Source organism: Haemaphysalis longicornis, unplaced genomic scaffold (genome assembly GCF_048455015.1).
Source record: "Haemaphysalis longicornis isolate Haplotype H1 unplaced genomic scaffold, Haemaphysalis longicornis Haplotype H1 scaffold_6, whole genome shotgun sequence".
Taxonomy (NCBI): Eukaryota; Metazoa; Arthropoda; class Arachnida; order Ixodida; family Ixodidae; genus Haemaphysalis; species Haemaphysalis longicornis.
Window position 1 is genome coordinate 62409477 of NW_027526407.1, and position 11519 is coordinate 62420995.

Here is an 11519-nt window from a genome sequence, read left to right on the forward strand (position 1 = left end):
CTAATTAGTTTAAATAGGTATAAATCGGAATCGCTAAGCTCACATCGCGAATTGCTTAGGTGTCTGCGCTTATGTCGTGATGTGGCATCTTCCAGAACTAGCACATCAGGGTGGCTAGATTCCGCAGCCTCACCTTTCGAAAGACGCTCCTCTACCTTTTCTTTCTGCCGACACACAGTCGGGTGTGAACTCACATGTCGCACTACGAGCAGTGAAGTCAGATATTCTGCCAGCGTTTACGTGGAGTCCGTCATGGCGGCGTCGTGAATGGAGCAGTGTAGGCCGTGGTCAGGCTGCAGCGGCAGCGTCCGCAGCTCTAGCCTGGCCGCTGCTTCGCTGCTGCATTCTGGGTGCCGCTCCGGCCAATTTTAGGCAACGACTGGCAGAATCTCTGGTTTCAGTATTTGTAGCGCCACGTTTTTCAATTCAATGACGTCGAATGGGCGATCGTTTTGGGCGTCGTTGAAAGCTTTGATTTTCAACGATCTTCCCAGCATGGATTGGCGCCATTGTTTTTCTCGTGCTCTCAACCCGTATCATATTTTGCGTAGATAAATTGAGACGAAATGAGTAAAGACTGAAAAAGTTTATTACAACGACTCGAAACAAAACAGCAATCCTAGCTGCTTTCTTTTCTCTTTATGTAACCAAACCAAAGTTTTCATTCGAAGCCAAGGCACGGAGCTCTATCTTGCAGGCAAAAATAACTTAAGCAACATTAATGCTTTCATTTTTTGAAAATAACTTGAAGCAAAACCACATGCATAGATGAACCCAAAGTGTCTCATCAGAAACACCGCCCACCACTTTACTCGTTATTCCGCAGTCTTTCGAGAAGCCTTCTCAGGGGGTGCTCAAGGTTCTCGATCCTCTGTTCCAACTCCTGAAAAAGGTCATTATATTAACGTTCATTCGAAACAAGTAGCCTATGTTCGCTCATAAATTTCGCAACTCATTCGTCAAGCAGTCTTCGAAGCACTTGGTAAGGAATTTCTTCTATTCATTTTTAAACATATCATTGTTTAAACAATAGAATATATATTACACGGAGAGCATAGAAAAAGAGGTAATTTCTGAACCAGAATTTAGTCGGGGAGATAGCGGGAGGTCCACAAATATTTGCTGGTGTACTTGAAAATTTTACACTGCTTCTGGCTCGCCGTGCTTCAAATGACAACGTCGCAAGAAAAGTTGCTGCTAGGCTAGCTGATTTTTTGTATGCACTGCTGGGTCTGCAGTTGTAAAGCATGGCTAATTGAAATCAGGGATTTGGGTAGAAATCAAGACGCAAAAGCTCGAAAAGCACAGGAATGCAGAATACATCAATAAACGTGGCCAATTTTGTATCAGTGATCTGTCAGGGACACCTTTTACCGATAAAACACTAATTACGAAATTTTGTTACGAATGATTTCGATTTTTATAAATGTTGATCTGTCTTCGGTTACTTAAACGTGAATATTTTGGTGAGTCTCTATATCTGGATACATCCGTCTGGCCGAAAGGCAAAATAATTCTTGAACGATACGTTTATATCTGGAAAGCATCTTTAAACTACTAAAGCTGGTGGCAATGTGCAGACTTTCTAATACTGTTGAGCAAAAAAAAAAAAGAACAACACTAGGCATAGTTGAGGCAACACATCAGTGCAAGTGATATTTGCATTGTTCGTCAAGTTCAAAATAAATGCCAGCATTATTTAGGCGATAGCAAATATAAACTTACTCCTGACAAATATATTGACTTTAAAATACCAAAGGAGCATTGGCGCCCCTTCGTGGCAGGGTTCAAATTTCAAAAGTAACGAGATTCCAGTAGATGGCCCGAGCAGTGGAACGCGCCACAATTGCATTGACGTGAGGAAAGCGTTACTGTGTTTATGTTTAGGAAGAGCGAAACGGGAGGAGAAGAACGGGAGAGTTGGGGGGGAACGAGAACGGAGGCATTGACGTTGTAGGGTCGGTAGGAGAATATCGTATGTCGACGACATTTACTGCGAAGTGAGCAGATATTTTTTATCGAATCTAGGCTCTCGCAACAAATTAGAAAACTTGGCTCCGTAACAAAGCCAGTTGCAGAGGCGCCTCTCTCGTCTGTCTGTTTTGTGTTTCTTCTGCTGTGCGCTAGAATTTACTGGAATGGCGAGTAGAGCGAAAGGGGAGACTCATAGTGGGATGTAATACGGAAATAAACGCAAAACAGAAAACAGTGAAAAACGAAGGAATATAAATAGGGTAGAATTTTAAAGTAATTCTCAATAATAGCGACAAGATTTCACAAACAGTAGTTCTACGAGTCCTAGGGAGCACGCGTAATGCTGAATTGTGAAAAGGGAGTTGTGGTTCAGTTGCTAGCGCTGATCATGCCACGAAAGTGGAGTTGTCGAGTTAGTCGAATAAGGCCACGCATGGAACCCGAAATTTGCAACCGGTGCGTTCATTCGCTTGTTTTTAACACGATTACATATTTGTCTAATCTTAAACATCCGGTACAAAAGGAATCTCCGATAGCCGATTTGTTGGGAGACTTTTCAAGGCGTGCTTCCTCATTGTACGTATAAACAGTAGGAATAGCATGCGCCTAGAACGTGATCTACATAAACTCACCTCTACTCTCTTTTTCAGGGCTTCAACGTCATCTTCAGTCTCCTTTTGTTTCGCGCGGTCTTCCGCAGTTTCCTGAAAATACAGTAGGCAGGATGGCGACAGAGCTGTGTATAATTGTGGTAAGAATCATTTGTCCAAGTTCCGGGCTTTACTAACCGAAATTTCGTCATTAGGACACTACGGATATTGAAACATTAAAACGTGTTTGTCACAAAAAAATTACGCTCGTTTATTCTGCGCCAAATACGGAGTATTTCTCAAAGGCAACATTCATGGTCAATATATACGCTGTCTTCTAGTTTTCGCGAGTTAAAGGGGTCCTGAAATACCTTCCGCCGATGCATGGATGTACATGTAACCAAAGAAGACAATGTATTAGCAATATCCTCCCGCACGAATTTCATTGAAGCGATGAGTATTAGCTGAGAAATCGTAAATCAAAAACCGCGCATTATCGTCGCGCCGCGTTTCCTCCTCCTTTCAACTTACTCTCCGCTGTTGACGGCGCGGCAGCCTTCCCTCCCGTGATGCTGCGCTCCTCGGCGGTGACGTACTTCCGCTATTGCGCTGCTCATACTGCCGTCTGCTACGGCCAAGCTTTGTTGACACCTTGAATCCCTCACTCCGCTCAAGGCTGGAAAAGCGAACGAAAAATCTGGCTGCATTTGTGCGGCGGCCTGGCCTTGCCCTTTCGCGGTGTGCGTTGCTGCAGGGCAGCACGTGACTTTTAATCGGCGGCGAACTCGCAGCCGCTCGGGGAGGACCGTGTGCTCGGTCCCTCATGCCCCTCATGCACCGCGCACTGTTTATCCAAAAAGCGCCGTATCAGATGTTGCCCCGTTGGTGCCGGGTCTTATTTTGCGGTGGTGGTAATTCCTGCCGGCGGCGTGTGAAAAAGACATTTTAAACCGATACAGAACCCGTGCACGAAACGCTTCAATCATGTGACCAGTTCAGCTTGGGGCGACGCGTGGTGGAGAGCGGCAACGTTGGCAAAACATGCTCCGGCGCGGCTCTGAGCTTTCTAGCGCTGGAGCGAGCGCCATTTCTTTGACGATCTCAAACATCGGTTGCCTTGGCAACAAGGCACAAACCGCCCCAGAAGTCAGTTACGGTTGCGTGATCCCGGTTCAGCTCGGGGCCCCATCTCGCGACATGTGGGCACGGCAGGCGTACCACTCACTCCCATTGGGAAGTGTGAGATGCGTTTGGCATTACAGGAGGCGATGGTGTGTGTGTTGTGGACGCCATAGAGGTTCTGTAAGCGCCTTTGTTTCGCGATAAAATGCGACGTTGTGCTTCTGCGGGTGGATGGTGCTTCCCATGGTTTGGATTATCTTTCTCGAGCGACGTACGACTCAACCTCGCATGGGGTATTTGCAGTGTGCGTGGCTAAAAGCCATCTCGGCTTGCGCGCCAGAGTTAAGTGACTTGCTGTTCGTCCCCGGAACCGCGCGCGAGGTGAGTGCCGAATTTACGACGGGCAGGAGGAGGCAACCAATCGTCTGTCAATCGCGGTTCAGACTTGCAACGCATGTTGTGACGTTGTGTTCGTTCGAAATGCATCTCTGGATTGTTTTGAAGTGGAATAAAATGTATCCGTCAAACCCGGGCATTCGGCTCAGGGGGTTCTCTGCGATTGCACGAAAGAAGTGCCACGGGGCTTCAACGCTTTCTTTATGAAACGTACTAAGGTAAGAGAATATCCATGTCGTGTTATGGCCGTGTTGCATTCAATACGAACGGTTAAGCGTTTGTTTACACTTGTTTCGTTTGTCGTAAAATGTCCAAGCACTCCGACACTCCGCTGGCAGATCAGCCGGCGAGCCGACGCTGAGCAGACGACTCATCTCTTTGCCGGAAGTGCGTGAAAAAGCCGCCCAATAGCAGGATATCTAGCTCATGACGAACATCTGGGAATCGATGATGTAGACATGTGAAGATGGCGGCGTCCAAAAACACGAAGGAAAGGGTGAGAAAAAAGCGACAAACTTTGCAACAAAAGTGTGAGCTTTCCGCTGCGCGTAAAAGAGTAATACTTGACCCAGATGACCTTGACGACCCAATCTAACGATTGCGCTACTTCATTTAGTGCGCTCAAAACGCCTTTCAGGGCCCCTTTAACTGAAAGATAACTTAGTAGTTCAGAACTATAAATACTTCAATGACACAGCAACACATTGCAATTGGCTTACAGGCAATAGAAACATGCAAAGTGCTTGCAAGTTTAACAGAAGAAAGCAGCAAATAAATGCACAGCTTCGAGCTTCGGTAAATAAGATAACTGAGCTTGAACAGCACGTATTATAGAAACGTTAACTTAAGACTTAAGGTAGCTAGGAATGTATAAATCGAAGGAGTTCTAAAGATATTGGAAAATGGGTTGGTTTTAGTTTTCTTTAACTTCCATTGTAGCAAAGTAAGCAATGACATTACAGAAGCTGCCGCTTGGTATTGTGCAATTCAGACCTGTCGCGTGTATGTTTCACGAGTTATCGCTCCTGTGGGTTTATTCTCTCCAACAATCAGAATTTTGGAGAGAGAAAGGGGTACTTTCATTGAGGGGAGTAATTTTTTGGCCTTATCTATATAATATACCTTTTCTTTCCCCTAAAATACATAGCATCCAGATTATGCTGCCTAGAAACTGATGTGAATGCCTGTGTAACGTGTTTCGGAGAAAGAGCTAGCGATTACGTTCATTGTGACGAAAAGTGGTTGGCTCCTGCATTCCAGGAAAGAAGTATAGGTGTTTGTACGGTTCTTGTGGAAAGAATGTAGTACGGCGCGTTTCCGTTTTACATGGGCGAGGAATGAAGTTTTGAGTTGAGTTATTAGTGTCAAAACCGATGCGGCGTATATGCGCCTTAAGTTAACTATCGGTTATTGGTTGGTGGTAAATGGGAAAGCAAAGCAAAATTTTTCAAGTTTCTTTGATAGGAGTAGTGTAGCGCGCATATAGCCGTTTTTTCGAGGGGTACGAACATGCAATAAACTATTTCTGTTTTTGGGTTCGTGTAAAGTGTATTTTTGTATTGTGTGCGTATTTTTAAAAATATTGTTTTTTTTGTTTGTGCGTGTTTTTGATCGCTGTGGCACGCACTATCACCCAATAAAGTAAACAGATCACAGGTTGGAGATCGTCTGGAGATTGCTCCGCCACGTTCCTAACTAGCAACCTCTAAGAGACTTTTCAAGAAAGCCACTCGAAAATAAAATCGGGCCCCACATATTTATTCATGATGGCAGCGGCATAAAACAAAAAAAATTTCAAATTTTTCGAAACCGTGGTCCGTATACTTAATCGGTCGATAGTACATAGAGGCATAACTTAACGTGAGAGTTCGGGTTAGTTGGTAATCCATAGTACAAATTTAAAGTGCAATACATTTAGACAGGGAACGAACGAGACAAGGACAAGCGCTACTTCCAACTAAAATTTTATCTAAAAAAACGACATACATACCTGAAATGGTGATAAAAAAATACCAAAAATAAACCAAAGTATGTGCGCATTGTTCGAAACTTGAGTACGTGAGTACGTGCGCACTGTACATGCGCGCACACGATCCTTATGTCATGGGCGTGCCATGGAAGGCCAGCTCTTTCGCTGTCAAAGATACGGAGGTCATGCTCAAACAATCTTCGCCACCACGATGCATCTCAGCCGCCTCCACACTTTTCCGTGTGCGCTGATCGGGATCGCGAAGACAGCCGTACACTCATGAAACAGAGGCGAACACTTGCAGTTCTTGCAAGGACTGGTGAGGTTCCAGTCTGTGCCTTTTTCCGCTCGATTAACATGCTTACAGAGGCGTTGATTAAGGCACCGTCCGGTTCGTCGAACGTAAGCCCTACGACAAGACAACGGGAACTTATACACGACTCCCGCAGTGCAATCAACGTACTGATTTTGGTGCTTGACCTCGCACTTTTTCTTTTATTTTGGAACCGGGCGCGTACCAGTGCGTAGCCATGACAGTTTTTCCGGAGAAGACATCACAACTTTGACGCCGACCCTTCCACCAATCTTTTTAAGATTGTGTGAAATACCGTGCAAGTAGGGAACAACCGCCACCTTGTTAGGTTGGTGGCTCGCCTGGTTATCTCGGTCGCCTTGCCCGATGCCAGCCCATCTTTTATTTGAGCGAATTGCGTCGGCCACCGCTACGATCAAGTTTGCGGGGTAACCTGCCGACCTTAGGCGACGCACTTGCAAATAGAAACTGGTGTCAATAAGGTGCTCACATGTTTTGTTCAAGGCACTGTTGAGACAGCTGCTGGCAATGGCTCGTTTAACCAGTTTGGTGTGAGCAGACCTGAACGGCAGTAGCGGCTTCCGGCTGCGAGGGTCATACATCCAATAGACGTGTTTTCCGGAGAACTGAAGTCTCAGGTCCAAGAATTTGAGACTGCACTGCTTAGGGACCTCGTGTGTATCCTCTAGGGAGTTAAGACATGCCTCAAAAATCGCCAACGTTCGTGCCACATTTAGGGAAAACGCCTCTTCGCCACTGTCAACTAACACCAAGAAATCGTCAACATATCGGAACACTTTTAGAACCCTTCTCTCCTTTAGTCTGTCAGCAATTAACCCGTCAAGGTGGGCCATCACCAGGTTCCGCAAAACAGGGGCAACGCATGAGCCTATACAGACTCCTTGCTTTTGGATGTACACGCGACCATGCCACTGGACGTACGCTTTAAGTAGAGCCCCAGTAAATCCAAAAAATCTTGAACCGAAATGCCACATTGAGTCTGAAACGGTACTGGACTAAAAGCAAAAATGAGTATCTTCAACAAAGGTTAGCATCAGGTCACGCGGCAATGGGTATTATAAGTCTTTAACATCGACAGAAAAGCCATTAAACCGCACTTCCGAATTCTCTCTCAGAAATTCAACCAACTGCTCCGAATTCCTTGTACCAAAAGGAACATCTACATTCAACAGGTTCAAGTTGCGCTGCAGAAAACCCGCTGCACATTTCTGCCATGTCCGCCTTTCAGACAGGATAACTCTAAAGGGCGTACCGACGTTATGAGTATTAGCGCTGAAAAACATTTCCAGGCCCATTTTTGCGCTACTTTCTATCTGTTTAACCAAACCACCGAGGTTGAACTTACTGCCCAGGTCTTTTGCTTCCCGTTTAACTTTGCGTAACGAGACATTGTCACAGACACGAAAGACAGAACCAATAGCTTCGTGAGTTTTCGCAAAAAACCTGGCGTGAGGAAACACTCCGAACCCACCTTCCTTATCTCACTGTACAAGACGTCGGGGACGATCCTTTAGGGAGGTGGTTACCCTCTTTACAGGCAACGTAGTCTTGGGGACCCCGCACTGCAAAAGTACATTTACGCCTTCTGACACGCACCATTCTTTCTCGTTATCCGGAGCCAGACTTGATACCTGTCGTACATACGACAGGACTTTCGGAGCGGATGTCTTTGGCTGCACGGCGCACTTCGGACCGAAGCCCAGAGTGTCCGGCACGAAATCAGGAAGGACGATGTCAACCTCAGTGAAGATGTCTCCTGCCCAAGCAGGTGGAGTCCTGGGTCGATTGGACCTGAGCACCAAGAGAGTCCTTCGCCACATACTCTCTGCAGTGGAGTCGATTTGTGGCTTGTATTCTTGCCATCTTCTCTTCTTAAAGAAGGGTGACAGCCGCTGTGCTTGAATCTGGTTGCAGAGCAAATCACGGTACATGTGTCCTTGCTTTTCCCAATCCTAGCGAAGCATCCTGCACATGCCTGTTCCATGGCTGAAAGTAGGCGTGAAGCCACCGAAAAGAGCAAACACTTCCTGGGGCAGTTGTCTCCGCCGAACGCAGTACGAAAATGGGCGCGCCTTGCACACTGTGATGGCGATGAGAGGGATTAGAAGTGAAGGCTGAAGAGGTAAACACGCAAACGGACTCGTAGAACTAGAAATATAACTTAACAACGGCTGAGTTCGAGCTAGTTGGTAATCCATCGTACAAATTGGTAATCCATAGTACCAGCAAGGCGACCAAGATAACCCGGCGACCCACCAACCTAACAAAGTGGTGGTTGTTCCCTAATTGCACGGCATTTCACACAATCTTAAAAAGATCGGTGGAAGGGTCGGCGTCAAAGTTGTGATGTCTGCTCCGGAAAACTGTCACGGCTATGCATTGGTACGTGCCCGGTTTTGAAAGAAAAGATAAAGTGCGGGGTCAAGCACCAAAATCAGTACGTTAATTGCACTGCGGGAGTCGTGTATAAGCTCCCATTGTCTTGTCGTAGGGCTTACGTTGGACAAACAGGACGGTGCCTTAATCAACGCCTCCGTGAGCATGCCAATCGAGCGGAAAAAGCCGCAGACGGGAACCTCACCAGTCATTGCCAGAACTGCAAGTGTTCGCCTCTGTGTACGGTAGTCTTTCGCGATCCCGATCAGCGCACACGCGAGCTTGTGGAGGCGGCTGAGATGGATCGTGGTGGCGAAGATTGCCTGAGCATGTCCTCCGTATCTTTGACAGCGAAAGAGCTGGCCTTCCTGGGTACGCCCATGACATAAGGAATGTGTGCGCGCATATACAGTGCGCACATACTCTAGTTTCGGACAATGCGCCCATACTTTGGTTTATTTCTTGCATTTTTTGATCCCCATGTCATATATATATGTCGTTTCTGTAGATAAAATTTCAGTTGGAAGTAGCGCTTCTCCTTGTCTCGTTCGTCCCCTGTCTAAATGTTTTGGGCTGTAAATGTGTACATAGAGGCCTGTTACTTCTGACGTCCTATCGCCTGTCGAAATGATAATTGCTCACCTTAATGGATCTGGTGTCCGGTTTGCTTTCCTGAAGCAAGGCATTCACTGGCTGGTAACCATTCATCTTCCCGCTTGGTGAGTTGAGAGCTTCGAAACGGTCCAGCTGGCAATTTTTTATGTGCTCCTGAAGAGATTCAAACAATACAGAATGTTTGTTTTTTGACGGCATCAAAATAAACTGATAATGTGATCCCTAGGTTATACACAAACAAACACACATGCACGCACACAGGCTTCGACTTTACAGTGACGTCCACTGCTACAAGGAGCAATGGGATTCATTTCCAGTGGCCGTAACATGCACAGTCCGCGATATGCGACTCCGAATTCTGTTTTAAATGCAGAGCATTTCTTAGCCTCGCCTCTTCCTGCGTCGGACGGCGTCCACAGCTCCGCGTCCGCAGCAGGTGCGCCTCTCCTCCTTCCCTCCTCTCTCTCAACAGCAGCTGGCGCGCGCATGCGTCGTAGTCAACCCGTTCGCTTCGTCGCGGTCTCGGCGTAACAGGTGCGTGATAGCAGCGTGGTGGGGCGTGGAAGGGCGCACGCTGCTTCCGCATGCGCGCTCTCTCCCCCCCCGTACTGCTCTCCCTCTACTGCGCGCGCTACATATATAAAGCGGCTAGCGGTCGCTCGTGCTTCAGTCACTGCGTTGCTCCTTCCTTCCTTGGTTGACGCTTGCTCCCACGTTTACTCGTGTCTGCTACTCCAGCATCACGGAAGAAGCGATGGAAGCAACACTGCCTTCAACCAGTACTGAGGCCCCAATGCTCTGCATTTACTCGTGTTCCCCTCGCGGGAAGGCGCGGGAATTTTTTTTCGGACATGCCGATGAGCAAACTATGCAGCTGCCTGCGCTGTTAAAGGGGTCCTGAAATACTTTCCGCCGATGCATGGATGTACATGTACCCAAATAAAGCAATGTATTCGCAATCTCCTCCCGCAAGAATTTTGTTAAAGCGATGAGTATTAGCTGAGAAATCGTAAATCAAAAACCGCGCATTATCGTCGCTCCGCGTTTCCTCCTCCTTTCTACTTTCTCTCCGCTGTTGACTGCGCGCGAGCCTTGCCTCCCATGATGCTGCGCTCCGCAGCGGTGACGTACTTCCGTTATTGCGCTGCTCAGACTGTCGTCTGCTACGGGCAAGCTTTGTTGACACCATGAATCTCGCACTCCGCTCAAGGCTGGAAAAGCGAACGAAAAATCTGGCCGCATGTATGCGGCGGCCTGGCCTTGCCCTTTCTCGGTGTACGTTGCTGGCGGCACACGACTTTTATCGGCGGCGAACTCGCAGCCGCACGGAGAGGGTCGGGCGCTCGTTCCCTTGATGCACCGCGCACTGTTTATCCAAAAAGCGCCGTATCAGATGTGGCCCCGCTGGGGCCGGGTCTTATTTTGCAGCGGTGGTAATTCCTGCCGGCGGTATGTGAAAAAGTCATATTGAACCGATACAGAACCCGTGCACAAAAAGCTTCAATCGTGTGACCAGTTCAGCTTGGGGCGACGCGTGGTTGAGAGCGGCAACGTTGGCAAAACATGCTTCTCCGCGGCTCTGAGCTTTCTAGCGCTGGAGCGAGCGCCATTTCTTTGACAATTTCAAACATCGGTTGCCTTGGCAACAAGGCACAAACCGCTCCAGAATTCAGTTACGGTTGCGTGATCCCGGTTCAGCTTGGGGCCCCACTTAGCGACATGTGGGCACGGCAGGCGTACCACTTACTCCCATTGGGAAGTGCGAGATGCGTTTGGCATTACAGGAGGCGATGGTGTGTGTGTTGTGGACGCCTTTGTTTCGTGATGAAATGCGACGTGCTTCTGCGGGTGGATAGTGCTTCCCATGGTCTGGATTATCTTTCTGGAGCGACGAAGAGCCGGTAAAACGCTTGTCTATAACAGCGATTTCAACTTCAACCAGCTACATCCGAAAACTGCCGAAACATACTAGTTCCAAACATGTCGGAGGCAAAAGCGAAGGGCTAAGACTTCAGAATTCCGCAGTAGTTTTATTCAAATCCCGCTCCGGCGAGGCAGGATAGGGCTGAGAGTACGAACGCTGTGTTATAGACAAGCCTTTTGCCGGCTGTACGACTCAACCTCGCATGGGGTATGTGCAGTG

At 47.6% G+C, this 11519-nt stretch overlaps 1 long non-coding RNA gene across 1 annotated transcript; it reads right to left on the bottom strand.

Annotated features, from left to right (window-relative positions):
- Positions 1-617: 617 nt before the first annotated feature.
- Positions 618-9530, bottom strand: LOC144141590 (uncharacterized). The gene is made up of 3 exons (XR_013316650.1): positions 9404-9530; positions 2607-2678; positions 618-883 (listed from the first exon to the last, which is right to left on the bottom strand). It is a non-coding gene; the product is annotated as an uncharacterized LOC144141590 (long non-coding RNA).
- Positions 9531-11519: the final 1989 nt, after the last annotated feature.